The following is a 19,387-nucleotide window of genomic DNA, read 5'->3' on the forward strand; positions in this document are numbered from 1 at the left end:
GAAGGGCCGAATGGCCTACTCCTGCGTCTATTGTCGAGCGGCAACCATTGCGCGCGCGCGCGGCGGCGGGTGGAGTTCACAGCGCGTTCGCGCGGCGGAGTACGGGCAGCACTGCGCGTGCGCGCGGCGGCATACGGGGGCCATTGCGTGCGCGCGCGCGGCGGGCGGGCACCACTGCGCGTGCGCGTTCGCGTGGCGGAGTACGGGGAGCACTGCGCGTGCGCGCGGCTACGGGCGGTTGGCAACAGCGCGTGCGTTCGAATCGCGCTGCCGGTTGGGCGCGGCATCGCGGCGCCGCCATAGACGGACCCGGCGCCCGGCTCATCATCGCCATCGGTGGCTGCCTCCTCACTGCGCTGAAGGCGTCAGCTCCTGACTCTCGATGCGCAGCGCAGTGTCCCTCCGGACACCGCCTGCCGGCAGGTGAGGCCTCGCCTGAATTTGGCGGCTGCCCGACGCGCCGTCCCCCTGTCCCCTCCCAGACCAGACACCCCCTTCTACCTCCACCGTCCAGGCACCCCTCTCCCCCCATACTAGACATCCCCTCAGATGAGACATCCCCCCAGACCAGACACCTCCCCAGACCAGACACCCCCTCCCCCCAGACGAGACACCCGCTCAACCCCCCCCCCCCCCCCCCCCCCCCCCCCCCCCCCCCCCCCCGACCAGGCACACCCCTCCAAACCAGACACACCCTCCCTCCAGACGAGACACCCGCTCAACCCCCCCCCCCCAGACCAGGCACACCCCTCCAAACCAGACACACCCTCCCCCCAGACCAAACCCCCCCCCACCCCCAGACCCGACCCCCCCCCCCCCCAGACGAGACACCCGCTCACCAACCCCCCCCCCCCCCAAACCAGACACACCCTCCCTCCAAACCAGACACACCCTCCCCCAAGCGAGACACCCGCTCCCCCCCCCCCCCCCCCCAGACCAGGCACACCCCTCCAAACCAGACACACCCTCCCCCCAGACCAGACACCCCCCACCCCCAGACCAGACACCACTCCACCCCAGACCAGACAACCCCAGACCAGACACCTCTCCATAATGAACATTAACAAATCCAAACTGCGCTCGCAGCTGACACACAGAAATCTAAATGACATTATGAAAATCACAACTGCCCAGAAACTGGTCCCTGATGTTGACAGGCTGGTTAAAGCCAAGCGATGTCAGGTGTCTGGAAACAGCAAGTGAAAAATGAGTGACACTGTTTGACATGTAAATAAAATGCATTATGAAATATTGCGTGTCATTGGCGTGGGAGATTGCAACCTTCACGTGGTTCGCCCTGTTTCGACGAATGCAATCAACCTGGCGTGCACAATCAAGGAAGATCAAATAGAACAAGTTGTCCTACAACTTTAGGCTGTGCACGCCATACGCAAGAAGAAGAAGAAGAGCGTCATAATATTGTGATCCATTTTCTGACTATTCTATTATTGTAATTGTGATCACATCAACTTTCTTGTAGCCTACGACTGTAAGTTAATTCCAATCATAAAATTGCTAGGCAATCTTCTTCATAAGAAACAAAATTCGTAACTTTGTAGTTAAAGCAGAGACTGAGACACATGAGAGCAGGTTGAAAAAACGAAAGGCAACGAAAGCTGTGGGAGCACGCGCGCGCATCTGATCGGGCCCTCATGAAGGCAGGTACGGGATACTGAGTTGGATAATCAGCCATGATCATATTGAATGGCGGTGCAGGCTCGAAGGGCCGAATGGCCTACTCCTGCACCTAATTTCTATGTTTCTATGAAGTCGCATTTTGCCCAATCCGGCCCGTGACCTGAAATGAGTTTGACACCCCTGCGCTAGAAGCAGGAAACATGTTCCCGATGTTGGGGGAGTTCAGAACCAGAGGTCACAGTTTAAGAATAAGGAGTAGGCCATTTAGAACGGGGATGAGAAAAAACTTTTTCATTCAGAAAGTTGTGAACCTGTGGAATTCCCTGCCTCAGAAGGACGTGGAGGCCAATTCTCTGGATGCTTTCAAGAGAGAGTTCGATAGACGTCTTAAAGATAGCGGAATCAAGGGATGTGGGTGGTAGGCAGGAGCGGGGTGCTGATTGTGGATGATCAGCCATGATCAAGGTAAGTGGCTGTGTGGGCTGGAAGGGCAGAATGGCCTCCTGCACCTATTGTCTAAAAAACTGCCCCACGACACAGGAGACACGTACACAAGATCAGGCCGTCTCACTCATGAGCCTAACCGCCTCCATTACTCCGGTTCTGGAGGTGGTCAGAGCCATTTTGGTATCGAACCGTCGCTGGTCAGGCCCGAACTCTTGCGTGGACCGGGCATGACCTGGACCGACCAATCAAGCGGTCGAGGGCGGGCCGTTAGGCGGTTGGAATTGGAAGGTTTGGCAGTTGGAGTGGAACTCGGGTGTGCTCACGAGCGACAGCACAGTAGTTGGAGTAAAATATTAACTTGATGCGCGCGTCAATGCTTGGATTCAGGGGCGGACAGGAGTCAGAGGGAGAGTAGGGAGGTGTTTCCTTATCAGTCCCAGTTAGAAGAGAGGTTAAGGGAGGTGGCTGTAAGTGGTTCAGAAAGCAGAAGATAAGCACCTAACATGACAAAATGCTGGAGTAATTCAGCAGGTCAGCCAACATCACTTGTACAGCAGCACTGACACCATGGACGAGACCTCAGTGTAGGAGGCTGGCTATCTGTTGATGGGTGGGTGGGAGGAGCGACCGACCGCTGGGTCTCGTCCTTCACCCAGGGACAAGCCGGAGCGTCGGCCCTCGCACAGGGCCCCCTTAGCCTGTTGATGCTGTTCCGCTAGTGCTGGGGTTCAGGGATGTACAAGATAGGATCTGTCTGTAAGCGTGCGCTCTGGTGATTACAGAGCAGTCAAATATGGGGCAAGGGCGGTCCCGTATAGGACAAACCAACTTAGTCCAATATACGGGAGCCTGGGATCCTTTGCCGAGGATCGCCAGTGTTGGGGATCCCACCGCAGGTGCCTGTTGACTTTAACATCGTGGAGCAGCTGCGGCGCTTCTAGCCACGGGCGCGTCTTGGACTCCGACCGCGGGGCCTGTGGACTTTAACATCGTGAAGCCGTGGTCTCCGGTAAGAAGCGGCCGATTCTGGAACTCCAAGTTGTGTGTTCTGATTCGTCCCAACACCTGAGTTTTGATCTTCCCGACGAGAGGGCCTGAACATCTGTAGCTGCGACTGCGGAGGGTTCAAGGCCCCGACCATGGGTGAACAAAGGAGGAAGATGACAGAATGTATTGTCTTCCATCAAAGTGAAGGATGCTGATTCTACTGTAGTGGATGTTTATGTTAAATTCCATTGTGTATTATGTTCTTTTTACTTGTATGGCTGTATGGGAACTCAAATATCACTCTACCGTAATAGTTGCATGTGACAATATATGTGAACTTGAACTTAACCTCCTCTGAACCCTCCTCAGAGCCAGCACATCCATCCTCAGATATAGTGCCCAAAATTGCTCACAATATTCCCAATGTGGCCTTACCAGTGCCTGTAGAGCATCAACATTACATCCCTATTGTGCTGAGATCACATTGTGCTGACGGGCCTGTTCTTATGCTATGATGTACTACCCACACATTCACAGGGAGAGCATGCAAACTCCACACAGACAGCACCCGAGGTCAGGATTGAACCCAAGATTCTAGTGCTGTGAGACAGCAGCTCTAGCATTCAGGATTACAACAAAAATATACCACCAACACCATCTGCAAACTAAATCTGTCCACCAACACCCCTTAATTTTCTTCAGGGTCTGAGAGCAGATAATTCAGTATAATTGCAGGAAATTGTTCTGTCTTAATTTAGATGGCATTTTATTCCATTTTATTCCAGGTCTTTACATTTCACCTTGAAAAAAATCGCTGAACGCAATATGACTGGTCGAAGATTACAACGATTGGAGTGACTGATGCTGTGGAAGATGAGATCTACTGTAACACCCATTCATATAACATTAGACTTGTCTTGAAAGGTAACTCATTTTACCACAGATGATTGCATGAATACCAACAAAGATCCAAGGTTTAATTAAGACCGGTGTAGAGCTGAATTTAGTCGGCATCTCAGCACATTTTATTCCATCTACTGTACAAGCATCTGCTCTACGAACATAGACTCGGTGACCATTTTGCCAAACCCTTGCCCTCGGTCTGCCTAAGTCAACTGGATCTCCCAGTTGCTAACTTTTAACTTGTCTTCCCATCCCCATGCTGACCTTTCTAGCCTGGGCTTCCTCCATTTCAAGAGTAAGACCACACACAAATCCACAAGCCTCCCCCCCTTCTCCCCTCCAGTCTCTCCCTACTCTGTTCCCCATGTCCCACCTGTTTGCACATCCATTTCTCTCTTCCCCCAACCCTCCCACCTATATTACTTGCTTTGGCTTCACAATGCACACTTCTTCCATTCTTCTCACATTTTTTGTTTTTTCATCTCTGCCCTTTGTTCGGCCGATCACAACCCCCCTCACCCAGATGTACTCACTAGGGTTTGTCCTGCCCATCCTCTGGTCTAGCTTTCACCCATCACAATCAGTCTGAAGAAAGGTCACAACCCGAAGCAACACTTATCCATGCACTTCAGCGATGCTGCCTGGCCCGTTGAGTTACTCCAGCACTATGCACTTTTTTTGTGGGAAACCAGCATCTGCAAATCTTTGTTTCCAGGTTTTATGCCTTCACGGGTTGAAAACAATATAAATTCTTGGTCATATAAGTACCCCTGATCCAAATGGTTTATTTGGCCATTTCAGGGAGTTGGTTGTGGGTCTGATGTCATGGGCTTTGGGATAGGTACATAGGTATTCAGGGAATGGATGGATATGGATTATGTACAGACAGATAAGAGTTTGTACTGGCATCAAGTTCAGCACAGACATTGTTTGCCAAATGGCCTATTCCTGTGCTGTTCTCTTCTATGCTCAATGTTCTATCACACAAAGTCAAGTGTGAATGTCCTCCTGGAGGCTCTCCTTCTGTGGAGGCCGAACTTCAGACACCTTCTCAGCTAAATTATCTCTCTCACATAACTATTGCATAATTTTATTTTTCATCGCTCATGGTTCTTTTCCACAATTCAACAGAAGTTCAACCAACCATAGTACAGACGGCAGCACAGGAACAGGCCCTTTAGCCTACAATATCTAGACCGACCTTGATGCCAGGTCAAACCAATCTTCACTTCCGGCATGTAAGCCATATCCCTCCATTCCCCAAATACCCATGTGCCTATCCAAAAGCCGCTGAAACACCACTATATTATCTGCTTCTACCATCCATCTAGCAGTGTGTTCCAGGCACTCATCACCCTCTGTGAGAGAATTTTTTTTAAATCTCACTACTGGTTTGTAACACTAGTCACATCTTCCCATCTCCACCCCTTTCCACCTTACGCAGAGACCGTTCCCTCCGCAACTCCCTGGTTAATTCATCCCTTCCCACCCAGACCACCAAACCACCCCCTCCCCAGACACCTTCCCCTGCAACTGCAGACGATGCAACACCTGTCCCTATACCTCCTCCCTCGACTCTGTCTAGGAACTCAGACAGTCCTTTCAGGTTAGGCAGAGGTTCAGTTTCACCTCCTCTAACCTTATCTATTGTATCTGTTGTTCAAGATGTGGACTCTTTCCTGTTTCCTTTACCATCATTTTTTTTGCATATCTTTAATTCATTGTTCTTATCTCTCTGCATCATGTCTATATCGGGGCGCCGTCCTGTACGGTATGGCTGCCCAGCCTGCAGCTGTCCGTTTTTTTCACCTCTTTTTTATTTTTAGGTAGTTAAAAGTGTTTTGTTCTGGAGCTCTAGTCTTTTTTATGTGGGGGGTGGGTGGGGCGTAGGGGGAAACTGCTTTTCAGGGTCCCCACCTGGTCGGGGAGGCTGCTTTTCTCCGGGCAGCACCTCCGACCCGGCCTACCAGCGGGCCTGGAGCGGCGTCTCCTGTCGGGACCGGCCAGATCCTCGGCTTTGTCAGCGGCACGGTGCTGGAGCACTATCGCGGAGCGGGCGATGCCCTACCTGGGTCACCGCGCCGGAACTCCGGTGAGCTGGGACCGCCGAGAAAAACATCTGCGGTCTGTGGAGCGGCCAGCCGCGGGCGGCGGCGCTGAACTTTACAACGGGAGCCTGGGATCTCTCGCCGAGATCACCAGTGGTGGACCTCCATCCAGCGCGGCCTGTCGGCTTCGCAAGCCGCGGTCTCGAGTAAGGAGGCGGCCGTTCCGGGTTTCCCAAGCCGTGAGGTTTCTCCCCACGCCGGAGGTAACATCATCCGGCGAGAGCGGCCTGGAACATCGGGCCTCCGTAAAGGCGACTGCGGAGGCCAAAATAGGCCCGACTATGGGTGGACATGGGGATGGGAACTTGACTTTGTGCCTTCCCTCATAATGGGAACCATTGTGGGGGGATGTTTTTTATGTTTCAACTTCTTTATTATTGTCATGTCTGTATTCTTTTTTTATGTGCTGCATTGGCAACAAGCATTTCACTGCACCAATTGGTGTATGTGACTAATAAAGAAACCTTTGAAACCTTTGATATCTCTCGCTTCCCTTTCCCGTGGCTTTTCAGTCTGAAGAAGAGTCACCCATTCCTTCTCTCCAGAGATGTTGCCGGTCCCGCTGAATTACCCACTGTGTAAAAATGTGTTTTTTCTCACTATTACCTTTCCATCTCCATCTCCATCCTCATCTCAACCTCAATCTCAGTCCCCATCTCCATCTCCATCTCCATTCTTTGAAACTCCCGGGAAACTAGTCCAACTTTGTCCAATCTCTCATACCTAACACCTTCTGATCTAAGTAACATTTACTCTTACTTGGCTTGTGCCATTCTCCATCTGAACTAATGTATTTCCCTGGCTGTAGGGGAACTCCTCCTTCCTGTCATTACATTACAGTCAAATTGCTGGCTGCAAACCTCAGAAAGCATCTCTGAACAGAATCACCTCTCACGCCATGTTGTAGTGTTTGCTCTGGTATACACCTGGTTTCTGTGAGGGTCACCAGCTAGTGATGGTCGAGACATGGTGGCCATGTCTGGTGTATGCCTGAGATCTTGAAAGCTAAACCATCTGGAGCTGTGGTCCTGACAGGGTTACCCACGGCAGGCAAGTCGAGGGGGAGGTTCCTGACAAAGCACAACCCAAGAAGAAGACCTCAGCGGTGGAACAGGCACGGGATGGTGGCTGGCCGGCGGGTGGAGCAACACAAGGGCTGAGAGAGTGAAAGAGTGCTGCAGCAGGGAAATATTCCCAATCATGGTGGAGTTCATGCTGTTGGACCTGGGTCTGTCTCTGCCTGCAGACAGTGAGGAAGACTCAGAAGATACAAAGATATAGATCAGATGCTGAAATGGGTGATGAAATGGCAGATGGATGTAGCTTGAGCATGAGTGTGGTGCTTTGGGAGGTTGAATATAAGGGGAAAATATACAGCTGATGACAAGACCCTTAGCAACATTGATGTGCAGAAGGACCTTGGAGTCCAAGTTCAAAATTGGCTGAGAGGTAAGCTCTTGGGAGTTTTTTTAGTGTTTCTTTTCATTATCAGTTAGTTTTCAAACTGGGCGGGACCAGCCTAGAACACATACCTTCAAGGTCAGCAGAGGAGCGGCAGGAGAAGGAGTGAGTTCGGTGATTGACTGAGGAATTTAATTCGCCAATTGGTAAATTCGGCCATTTATCAGCCAATATAAGCAAGGTCATGTCAAGTCAGGTTAAGTGAAGTCAACTTTATTTGTCACATACACATACAAGATGTACAGTGAAATGAAAGTGGCAATGCCTGCGGGATTGTGCAAAACAACAACAGAACAGAACCAGTATTTACATTTTTTTTTTTAAAGACACAAAAGTAATTACACCCATGTGAGATCAGAGCTTACAGTCCTGATGGCCTGTGGGAAGAAACTTGTCTCATCCTCTCTGTTTTCACAGCGTGACAATGGAGGCGCTTGCCTGACCGTAGCAGCTGGAACAGTCCGTTGCTGGGGTGGTAGGAGTCTTTCATGATCTTGTTTGCTCTGGATCTGCAACTCCTGGTGTATTGGTCCTGCAAAGGGGGGGGGGGGGGGGCGGTAGTTCCCATGGTGCGTTCTCTGCAGAGCCTTCCTGTCCTGAGCAGAGCTGTTGCCAAACCAGATCGAGATGTTTCCAGTTGGGATGCTTTCTGCTGTACCAGAGTAGAAGGGTTGAAGGATCCTCAGAGTGACTGAATTTCCTCAGCTGCCTGAGGAGGTAAAGGCACTGCCTTGCTTTTCTCACCAGTGCGGCAGTGTGTGTTGTCCATGTCAGATCCTCTGTGATGTGGACTCCCAGGTATTTAAAGCTGCTAACCCTATCCACAGTAGTCCTATTTATCCCCAGTGGAGTGTATATCCTCGGTTGTTGTGCCCTTCTAAAGTCCACAATCAGCTCCTTAGTTTTAGTGATATTCAAGAGGAAGCTGTTGTTCTGACACCAGAGTGCCAGGTCAAACAACCTCCACAAGGTAGGCCTTCTCATTGTTATCGGAGATCAGGCCCTCCACCACAGTGTCATCATCAAACTTTATGATTGAGTTGGAGCTGAACCTGGCTGCAGTCATGTGTGTACAGGGAGTACGGTAGGGGGCTGAGGACGCAACCCTGGGGAGATCCTGTGTTCATGGTGAGGGGGTTGGAGGTATGTCTCCCCATCTTGACCACATGGGGCATGGCGGTGAGAAAGTCCAGGACCCAGGCACACAGGGGAGTGTTCTGTCCCAGTTCCAGCAGCTTCTCAGCAAGTCTGGTGGGGACTATGGTGTTGAAAGCTGAACTGAAATCAACAAACAGCTTCCTCACATAGCCCCCCTTCTGGCTGTCAAGGTGAGAGAGAGTGGTGCGCAAAACCTGGGAGATCGCATAATCCGTGGATCTGTTTGGACGGTATGCGAACTGCAGCGGGTCCATGGTGCGAGGGAGGAAGGCGCAGATGTAGTTCTTGATCAGCCTCTCGAAGCTTTTCATGACCACCGAGGTGAGGGTCACTGGTAGTCATTCAAGCATGCTAGAGAGGCATTCTTAGGCACTGGTACAATGGTGGGTCTCTTGAAGCAGGCAGGGACCATGGACTTGGCCAGGGAGAGGTTGGATATTGTGGTGAACACTGGAGCTAGCTGATTAGCACAAGACTTTAGCACTCGCCCAGATATACCATCTGGGCCTACAGCTTTCCTCATGTTCACACGCATCAGAGGCCACCTCACATCGTGCTCGGACACCGAGAATGTGTACACATCCCCAGCGGTGGAACTCCCTCCAGCCTCGCTAGCCAGTGTGCTGATGACGTTGTTGTTAGCCGGCGAGCTAAGGGTGTCGTTGCCCGCCTCAAATCGTGCGTAAAAAGAGTCCAGGTCATCAGCTAAGGAGGTGCCAGCACTCCCGGTTGAGGGGGGGCTGTTCTGGTAGTTAGTTATAGTCCATAGCCCCTTCCATAGGCGTCTGGTGTCACGCTGCTCCATCTGTGACTCCATCCTGTCCCTGTACCTGCTTTTTGCATCCTTCACCGCCCTTCGCAGTCCATAGGGCTCCGCCTTGTAGTCATCCATGTTGCTGGATGCCAGGCCGGAGTTGTAAGCAGCGGTGCGAGCATTCTAAGCAACACAAATGGACCTGTCCACCCTAGGGTTTTTGGTTAGGAAAGATGCTAATCCTTACCGTGGGGACGATGTTGTCAGCTATTGTTGCAATGAAGTCCGTGACAGCTTCTGCAAACTCATTGACGTTTCTGGAATTTGATTGGAACATATTCCAGTCGACATCGTTCAGTGCATCCCTATAGCATGACCTCTGAATGGTCAGACCAACGCTCTACGTCCCTCGTCACTGCCTCTTCCCGTACTAACCGTTGTTTATACTCCGGCAGCAGGAAAATGGCAGCGTGGTCAGATTTTCCAAATGGAGGGAGAGAAATGGCCTTGTATCCTTTCCTGAACGGCATGTAACAGTGGTCCAAAGTTCTTTCCCCCCTGGTGACACATGTGATTTGTTGGCAGAAGTAAAGCATAACTCTTGAGGTTTGCCTTATTAAAATCTCCAGCCACCACCATAGCTACATCAGGATTCTTGTTCTGATGCCGACACAACACATCGTGTAGGACCGATGCTCCTGCATCGGTGTCCGCATGCGGTGGTATGTAGATAGCTGTTATGATGACTGAGCTGAACTCCCGGGGAATGGTAGAATGGACGGCATGAGATCGTCAGATGCTCCAGGTCCAGCGAGCAGGTACGAGAAAGTGTCTTAATATTCTTAAGGTTGCACCAGTTGTTGGTCATGAAGCAAACTCCTCCACCCTTTGATTTCCCGGATTCTTCCGTTCAGAGAAGGAATCGGTTGGGCATATCACTTGATCTGGTACCAGCGGGGTCAGCCATGTCTCCGTCAGACAAAAGATGTTGCAGGTTCTTGTGTTGCGCTGGAATCTAATCCTCGCCTTGAGATCATCCATCTTGTTTTCCAGGGACTGGACATTAGCAAGAAGAAGCTGGGCAAAGTGGATGGTAGGCTTCAGCTCTTAGTCTATTCCGAATCTCCCCCCCCCCCCCCCCCCCCCCCCCCACGCTTACCTCGATGTTTTTTCCGACTTTTTCCCGGAGATGTGCTCCCATTGTTGTTGCCGCGGCTTGTTCTTGTGATCTCTGCTGGCTATGCTGGATCGGTGAGTAAAGTGTCTACAAAACCTTGGGTTACGCTAAAGTTTAATTTTTAAACTGTTTTACGATCGTTGAGTGGCAGTGCTGATGTGTTAGAAGTAAGAAAGATATTAAAAATGAACATAATAGTTTAAAAAATGCACAATTTCACGGAGCTACCACAACGGCGACTGGACCCGGCTGTGCCATCTTGAGTAAAATCTAGGTGAACGACCTGTCGGGGAGCGGCCTTGTCGAGGGAAATGCCTTGTGAGAAAAGTGCGAGTCTTTGGCTCAAGAGTCTTCGGAAGTGTCAGTAATAGCAAAGATGAGTGGGAAGCCAGGGGATTGGGAAACATTTAAAGAGCAACAGAAGATAACTAAAAAGGCAATACGGGGAGAAAAGATGTATGAAGGTAAGCTAGCCAAGAATATAAAGGTGGATAGTAAAAGCTTCTTTAGGTATGTGAAGAGGAAAAAATTAGTTCAGACCGAAGTTGGACCCTTGAAGACTGAAACAGGTGAATTTATTATGAAGAACAAGGAAATGGCAGACGAGTTGAACAGGTAATTTGGATCCGTCTTCACTAAGGAAGACGCAAACAATCTCCTTGGCCAGAGGATCTAGGGTGACGGAGGAACTGAAGGAAATTCACATTAGGCAGGAAATGGTGTTGGGTAGACTGATGGGACTGAAGGATGAAAAATCCCCAGGGCCTGATGGTCCGCATCTCAGGGTACTTAAAGAAGTGAGCCTAGAAATCGTGGACGCATTGGTGATAATTTTCTAATGGTCTATAGATTCAGGATCAGTTCCTGTGGATTGGAGGGTGGCTAATGTTATCCCACTTTTCAAGAAAGACGGGAAAGAGAAAACGGAAGTTAGCCTGACATCGGTGGTGGGGAAGTGGCTGGAGGAAATTATAAAAGATGAAATAGCGGCACATTTGGATAGCAGTAACAGGATCGGTCTGAGTCACCATGGATTTTGTAAATAAGTAATCTACACAATCTGTAGTTCAAGATCATCTTTAATCAGTACCCATATTATAACGGTACAGCAGGTTATTAGCTGTTAGTTCATCAGTACCGCTTCCAAGACTGCTCAGTATGGGAAGTGGGTGTTAGTATGAATCATACAGTAAGGTGAGGTTAGTGATGCTATTCTACTATTATTGGTCCACATGCATTAATCAATCTACATCCTACCCCGTAAAGAGTGAATATAGTTAAACACACATGCAGCTTAAATTAAACATACTCGCCATATCTGTCAGGCGGTCTACTAATATGGCCCGAACGCGTACGGACCAAGCCCTCTCCTCCTTCACCAGAAAAATTAGAGGGAGGCGGTGAACCCTGAAATGAGAAAGCAGCAGGGGACACCCGTGGGGGAACATGCGGTAAAGGTAGTATTGTTGTTAGTCATGGCCGCCGGTCGTTGTGGGCTAAGGGACATGCTGGGACTGGTGGTGGACGCGGCAGCAGGCGGCTGGAACAGTAGAGGTGGAGCGAAAGGATCAGCTGGTGGTGGACGTGGCTCCTTCACAGCCAGCAAGTGTTGGCAGCTCTGACGGTACAAGGCGCCATCAATGTCAACAAGGTAAGATCATGGTTCTTCAGACAGGCCAACAACGCAAACCAAACGGGAATGTCCCACAGGAGTTTGTAAACGGACGACTTGGCCCGGTAGTAGTGGTTTAAGTGGTTTGCAGGACTTGTAATGGGATCGTTTCTGGATATCGTGTTTCTCCTCGATGCGCTTCTGGATCGTAGCTGGCTTCAGCACCTGTGGCACCAGCTTCTGCTGGGCAATCGGAATCGGAGGTCTCGTTGTCCTGGACATCAGTCGTTGGGCTGGTGAGCCCAAGATCCCGTTTCTAGCAATGTTCCTGAGTTTAAGAGGTCGAGATACCCATCTGACTTGGCTAGGTGGGCACGTTCCATTAGCTGTTTAGCGCTTCTGACAGCTTGTTCGGCAATCCTGTTACTTTGTGGGTATTCAGGGCTTCTCGTGACGTGGTGGAAATTCCATCGGTTAGCAAAGTGTTTGAAGGTGTGACTGGTAAACTGTCTTCCGTTGTCGGTCTACAAGCGGACAGGCGCGCCGAATGTGGAGGTGTTTCTGTAGCCTTTGAATGACCATCTCTGAGGTGATAGAAGGCAGTAAATCGAGTTTGAACTAGTTAGAATAGGAGTCAACTAGGACTAGATAGTGTTTACTGTGCCACTCGAAATTTTCTGCCGCCAGTGACGTCCAGGGCAGTGCTGGTGGAGGCTGTTGCCGTAGGGGCTGTCTCTGTTGGTGCGGCGCCAGGCTGTTGCAGATGGGGCAGGAGGCTGTCCTGTCCCGTATGTACTTGGGCATGCCGGGCCAGTAAAACATGTTCTGTGCGTGGCATCGGTGCCTAGGTGACCGCTGTGTGCCTCTTTGTAGTATTCGTCACGTAGCGATGAAGGGATCACGACTTTGTGGCCCTTAACTATGACACCGTCCTGTATTACCAGTTCATCAAGGACTAAGAAGAACGATGCACCTCTGGTGGTATGCTGGATTGCCTGTCTGGCTAGCCTCTTTTGATTATGGATGAGAGTAGCTGGAGGGTGGCGTCAGCGGCTGTGTGTTCGGCTAAGCAGCGCAATTGTTTTGTGGAAAGAAAGTCAATGCTGAGAACTGGAAACTCGTCCCATTCGTAGGGGTGTCTTTCGTTGGATGCCCGTGGTGCGAAAGAGAGAGTGTCAGCAACGAGCATGTCTTTACCCTTCTTGTAAACAATTTTGAAGTCAAATCGCTGGAGTTGCATCATCATACGCTGCAGGTGTTGCGTGGATAGGTTTGTTGAGAATGGTCTCAAGAGGTTGGTGGTCTGTCTCGAACGTGAAAACATTCCCAACCATAAAGTCCTTGAATTTAGAACAAGCGAAGACTACAGCCAGCAGCTCTTTCTCGATTTGCGCGTAGCGCAGTTCGGTATTGGTCATGGTGCGGGAGGCATAGGAGACAGGACGTATAATCCCTCTCCCTCTCCCTCTCCCTCTCCCTCTCCCTCTCCCTCTCCCTCTCCCTCTCCCTCTCCCTCTCCCTCTCCCTCTCCCTCTCCCTCTCCCTCTCCCTCTCCCTCTCCCTCTCCCTCTCCCTCTCCCTCTCCCTCTCCCTCTCCCTCTCCCTCTCCCTCTCCCTCTCCCTCTCCCTCTCCCTCTCCCTCTCCCTCTCCCTCTCCCTCTCCCTCTCCTCTCTCCCTCCCCCCTCTTCCTCCTCCCCCCTCTTCCTCCTCCCCCCTCTCCCCCTTCCTTCCACTTCGTTCATTGCCCGATATCTGGACTGCATGAACTGCGCTGTGATTGGCCATTCAGGGGAGGGAGGGTCTTGGCGTGCAGTCGGTTTCCGCCACGGTTGGTCGTGGTTTTGCGCTTCTCACTGTGCGCTTCTTTTGAGATTCTGGATGGTGGAGGACCTCCGAGGAAGAGGGAAAAATACGCCTGCGGGCCGGATAATTTTGGGTGGTTGGAGCCCCACTTGCGCGGCCCATGCATTTTACCACAGATGATTGAGTGAATACTAACAAAGAATCAAGGGTTAATTAAGGCTGAATTTAGTCGGCATCTCAGCACGTTTTATTCCATGTACTGCACAACCATCTGCTCTACGAGCATAGACTCGGTGACCATTTTGCCAAACACTTGCGCTCGGTCCGCCTAGGCCTACTGGATCTCCCAGATGCTAACTGTTTTAACTTGTCTTCCCATTTCCATGCTGACCTTTCAAACCTGGGCTCCCTCTATTTCAAGAGTAAGAAAACACACAAATCCACAAGCCTCCCCCCGCCTTCTCCCCTCCAGTCCCTCCCCTCTCTGTTCCTCATGTCCCACCTGATTGCACATCCATTTCCCTCTTCCCCCAACACTCTCACCTATATTACTTGCTTTGGATTCACAATTCATACTTCTTCCGTTCTTATCTAACATTTTTTGTTTTTTCATCTCTGCACTTTGTTCGTCCATCTGCTGATCACAACCCCCCTCACCCACATCTGATGATATAGTAGTAAGAAAGATATTAAAAATAAACATAATAGTTTAAAAAATGCACAATTTCCGCGGAGCTACCACAACGGCGACTGGACCCGGCTGCGCCATCTTGAGTAAAATCTAGGTGAACGACCTGTCGGGGAGCAGCCTTGTCGAGGGAAATGCCTTGTGACAAACGTGCGAATCTTTGGCTCAAGAGTCTTCAGAAGTGTCAGTATTACAGTTGAACAAAGAGGACTATGGAGCCATGAGTGAGGAGCTGGCCAAAGTTGACTGGAAAGATAGCCTAGCAGGGATGACAAGGAACAACAATGGCAGGTATTTCTGGGAATAATACAGAAGGTGCACGATAGGTTTATTCCAAAGAGGAAGAAAGATTCCAAGGGGAGTAAGGGGCGACCATGGCTGACAAGGGAAGTCAAGGACAGTATAAAAATAAAAGAGAAGTATAATAGCAAAGATGAGCGGGAAGCCAGGGGATTGGGAAACTTAAAGAGCAACAGAAGATAACTAAAAGGGCAATACGGGGAGAAAAGATGTGGTATGAATGTAAGCTAGCGAAAAATATAAAGGAGGATAGTAAAAGTTTCTTTAGGTATGTGAAGAGGATAAAAATTAATTCAGACCAAAGATGGACCCTTGAAGACTGAAACAGGTGAATTTATTATGGAGAACAAGGAAATGGAAGACGAGTTGAACAGGTAATTTGGATCCGTCTTCACTAAGGAAGACGCAAACAATCTCCCTGGCCAGAGGATCTAGGGTGACGGTGGAACTGAAGAAAATTCACATTAGGCAAGAAATGGAGTTGGGTAGATTGTTGGGACTGAAGGCTGATAAACCCCCAGGGCCCGATGGTCCGCATCTCAGGGTACTTAAAGAACTAGAAATCGTGGATGCATTGGTGATCATTTTCTAATGGTCTATAGATTCAGGATCAGTTCCTGTGGTAGGAGGGTGGCTAATGTTATCCCACTTTTCAAGAAAGACGGGAAAGAGAAAACGGAAGTTAGCCTGACATCGGTGGTGGGTAAGTGGCTGGAGGAAATTATAAAAGATGAAATAGCGGCACATTTGGATAGCAGTAACAGGATCGGTCTGAGTCACCATGGATTTACTTAGGTGAAATCATGCTTGACTAATCTTCTGGAATCTTTTGAGGATATTACTAGGAAAATGGACAAGGGATAGCCAGTGGATGTAGTGTCTCTGGAATTTCATAAAGCATTTGATTAAGTCCCACATAGGAGATTAGTGGGCAAAATTAGAGCACGTGGTATTGGGGGTAGAGTGCTGACATGGATACAAAATTGGTTGGCAGACAAGAAACAAAGAGTAGGGATAAACAGGTCCCTTTCAGACAGTGACTAGTGGGGTACCGTAAGACTCAATGTTGGGACCGCAGCTATTTACATTCTACATTAATGATTTAGATGAAGGGATTAAAAGTATCATTAGCAAATTTGCAGATGACTCAAAGCTGGTGACAGTGTGAACTGAGGAGGATGCTATGAAGATGCAGGGTGACTTGGACATGTTGGGTTAGTGGGCAGACACATGGCAGATGCAGTTTAATGTGGATAATTGTGAGGTTATCCACTTTGGTGGCAAAAACAGGAAAGCAGATTATTATCTGAATGGTGTCATGTTGGGAAAAGGGTAAGTACAATGAGATCTGGGGATCCTTGTTCATCAGTCACTGAAAGTGTTGATTCTGGTTCTGGGTCACGAAACACTGATTCAAATATTGTGGTCCAAACCCTTTATTCACCGCGGGGTCGATTTTGGATCCACTCACTCGAGCCCACAGCAGCCTCGCGCAAACAGATCAGAAAGAAAGACGACACGACCCAAAGAACCAATCTCCTATTTATACAGATGTACAGTGGCGGGAAACCAAAAGCAGGAAAGTACAGAAGGAGGCAACGCTTTAGCCCAATTTCAGATACCGGCAGGAAAATACCCCTTGGGAGGCAACCCCTTTGCCCAATCACAGATACATAACAGTTGTCAGTACATTCAGGAGTCCAGACTTGGTGGCGACAGCTGGGTCACATGATTTCCAGGTATTGGGTCTCCACTCAATGGCAGATGCAGTTTAATGTGCATAAATGTGAGGTTATCCACTTTGGTAGCAAAAACAGGAAGGCAGATTATTATCTAAATGGTGTCAAGTTGGGAAACGGGGAAGTTCAATGGCATCTGGGGGTCCTTGTTCATCTGTCAATGAAAGTAAGCATGCAGGTACAGCAGGCAGTGAAGAAAGCAAATGGCATGTTGGCCTTCATAACAAGAGGAGTTGAGTATAGGAGCAAACAAGTCCTGCAGTTGTATAGCGCCCTAGTGAGACCACACCTGGAGTATTGTGTGCAGTTTTGGTCTCGAAATTTGAGGAAGGACATTCTTGCTATGAGGGCGTGCAGCGTAGGTTCACACAGTTAATTCCCGGGATGGGGTGACTGTCATGTGTTAATAGAATGGAGCTGCTGGGCTTGTATAGTCTGGCATTTAGAAGGATGAAAGGGCATCGTATTGAAACATATAAGATTATTTAGGATTTGGGCACACTGGAGGCAGCAAACATGTTCCTGATGTTGGGGGTCCAGAACCAGGGGCCACAGTTTAAGAATAAGGAGTAGGCCATTTAGAACGGAGATGAGGAAAAACCTTTTCACCCAGAGAGTTGTGAATCTGTGGAATTCTCTGCCTCAGAAGGCAGAGGCCAAGGACTCGGGGGATATGGTGAGTAAGCAGGAATGGGATACTGACTGTGGATGATCAGCCATGTTCACAGTGAATGTCGCTGGCTCGAAGGGCCGAATAGTCTACTGCTGCACCCATTGGCTAAAAAAACATTCCCCGAACATAGGAGACGTGTCCATGAGACCAGGCCGTCTCACTCGTGAGCTTAACCGCTTCCATTACTCCGGTTCTGAGGGTGGTCATTTGGTGGCCTGAGCCGTTTTGGTATCAAACCGTCGCTGGGCAGGCCCAAACTCTCGCGTGGACCGGGCGTGATCTGGGTCGACCAATCATGTGGTCGTGGGGCGGGCCGTTAGGCAGTTGGAATTCAAAGGCGGCAGTTGGAGTGGAACTCGGGTGTGCTCACGAGCGACGGCACAGTAGTTGGAGTAAAATATTAACAATGCGCGCGTGAGCGACGGGGCTGCATCGGTTAATTATTAAACCGAGTGTTTACACTACGTGTGGACCTCTACACCATGTTATACTTCTCTTTTATTTTTATACTGTCCTTGACTCCTCTTGTCAGCCACCGTCGCCTCTTACTACCCTTAAAATCTTTCTTCCTCTTTGGAATGAACTGCTCCTGCACCTTCTGTATTATTCCCAGAAACATGAGCCATTGTTGTTCCACTGTCATCCCTGCAAAGGTATCTTTCTAGTCAACTTTGGCCAGCTCCCCCCTCATAAAAACATAGAAACATAGAAAATAGGTGCAGGAGTAGGCCATTCGGCCCTTCGATCATGGCTGATCATCCAACTCAGTATCCCATCCCTGCCTTCTCTCCATACCCCCTGACCCCTTTAGCCACAAGGGCCACATCTAACTCCCTCTTAAATATAGCCAATGAACTGGCCTCAACTACCTTCTGTGGCAGAGAATTCCACAGATTCACCACTCTCTGTGTAAAAAATGATTTTCTCATGGTTCCATAGTCAGCTGTGATACTGACACTTCCGATTTTCCCTTCTCCCTCTCTAATAGTAGATTAAAACTTACCATATTATGGCTGGGCCGGCCGACCGCTATATCTCCTCCTTTACCCAGGAACCACTGGAGCCCCGGCCCGCAGACTCGGCCCGGTGCTGCCCCGCCGGTGCTGGGATTCAGGGGCGGGCAGGAGTCAGAGGAAGAGTAGGGAGGTGTTTCCTTATCAGTCCCAGTTAGAAGAGAGGCTAAGGGAGGTGGCTGTAAGTGCTTCAGGAAGCAGAAGATAAGCACCTAACATGACATAAAATGCTGGAGTAACTCAGCGGGTCAAACAGCATCACTTGTACAGCAGCCCTGGCACCAAGGACGAGACCTCCTCAACGCGGGAGGCTGGCTAACTGTGTTGATGGGTGGGTGGGTGGAGCGACCGACCACTGGGTCTCCTCTACCACCCAGGGACAAACTGGAGCCTCGGCCCTAGCACAGGGCCCCCTTAGTCTGTTCATTCTGTTTAGCCAGTGCTGTGATTCAGGGATGTACACGATCTAGGATCTGTCTGTAAGTGTACGCTCTGGTGATTACAGAGTAGTAGCAGTAAAATATGGGGCAACGCCGGTCCGGTGTGGGACAAACCAACTTAGTCCAATATACGGGATTTTCCGGCTAATGGGGCACAGTTGGCAACCCTATTCCTAACCCCATTCTCCTGCCTTCTCCACATAACCTCTGACACCCGTACTAATCAAGAATCTATCACTGCCTGAAATATATCCACTGACTTGGCCTCCACAGCCTTCTGTGGCAAAGAATTCTACAGATTAACCACCCTCCTTCTCATCTCTTTCCTTTAACTCTGAGGCTTTGACATCGAGCCCTAGACTCTCCTACCAGTGGAAACATCCTCTTCACATCCACTCTATCCTAGCCATTCACTAATCTGTACATTTCAATGATTTCCCCAATCATTCTTCAAAAAATCCGAGTACAGGCCCAGTGCCGTCAAT

General features: G+C 49.8%; 1 long non-coding RNA gene across 1 annotated transcript; it reads left to right on the forward strand.

Annotated features, from left to right (window-relative positions):
• Positions 1 to 390: 390 nt before the first annotated feature.
• LOC116978155 lies at positions 391 to 17,472 on the forward strand. The gene is made up of 3 exons (XR_004413397.1): positions 391 to 423; positions 13,540 to 13,543; positions 17,462 to 17,472. It is a non-coding gene; the product is annotated as an uncharacterized LOC116978155 (long non-coding RNA).
• Positions 17,473 to 19,387: the final 1,915 nt, after the last annotated feature.

The sequence above is a fragment of the Amblyraja radiata genome, chromosome 10 (assembly GCF_010909765.2).
Source record: "Amblyraja radiata isolate CabotCenter1 chromosome 10, sAmbRad1.1.pri, whole genome shotgun sequence".
Lineage (NCBI taxonomy): Eukaryota > Metazoa > Chordata > Chondrichthyes > Rajiformes > Rajidae > Amblyraja > Amblyraja radiata.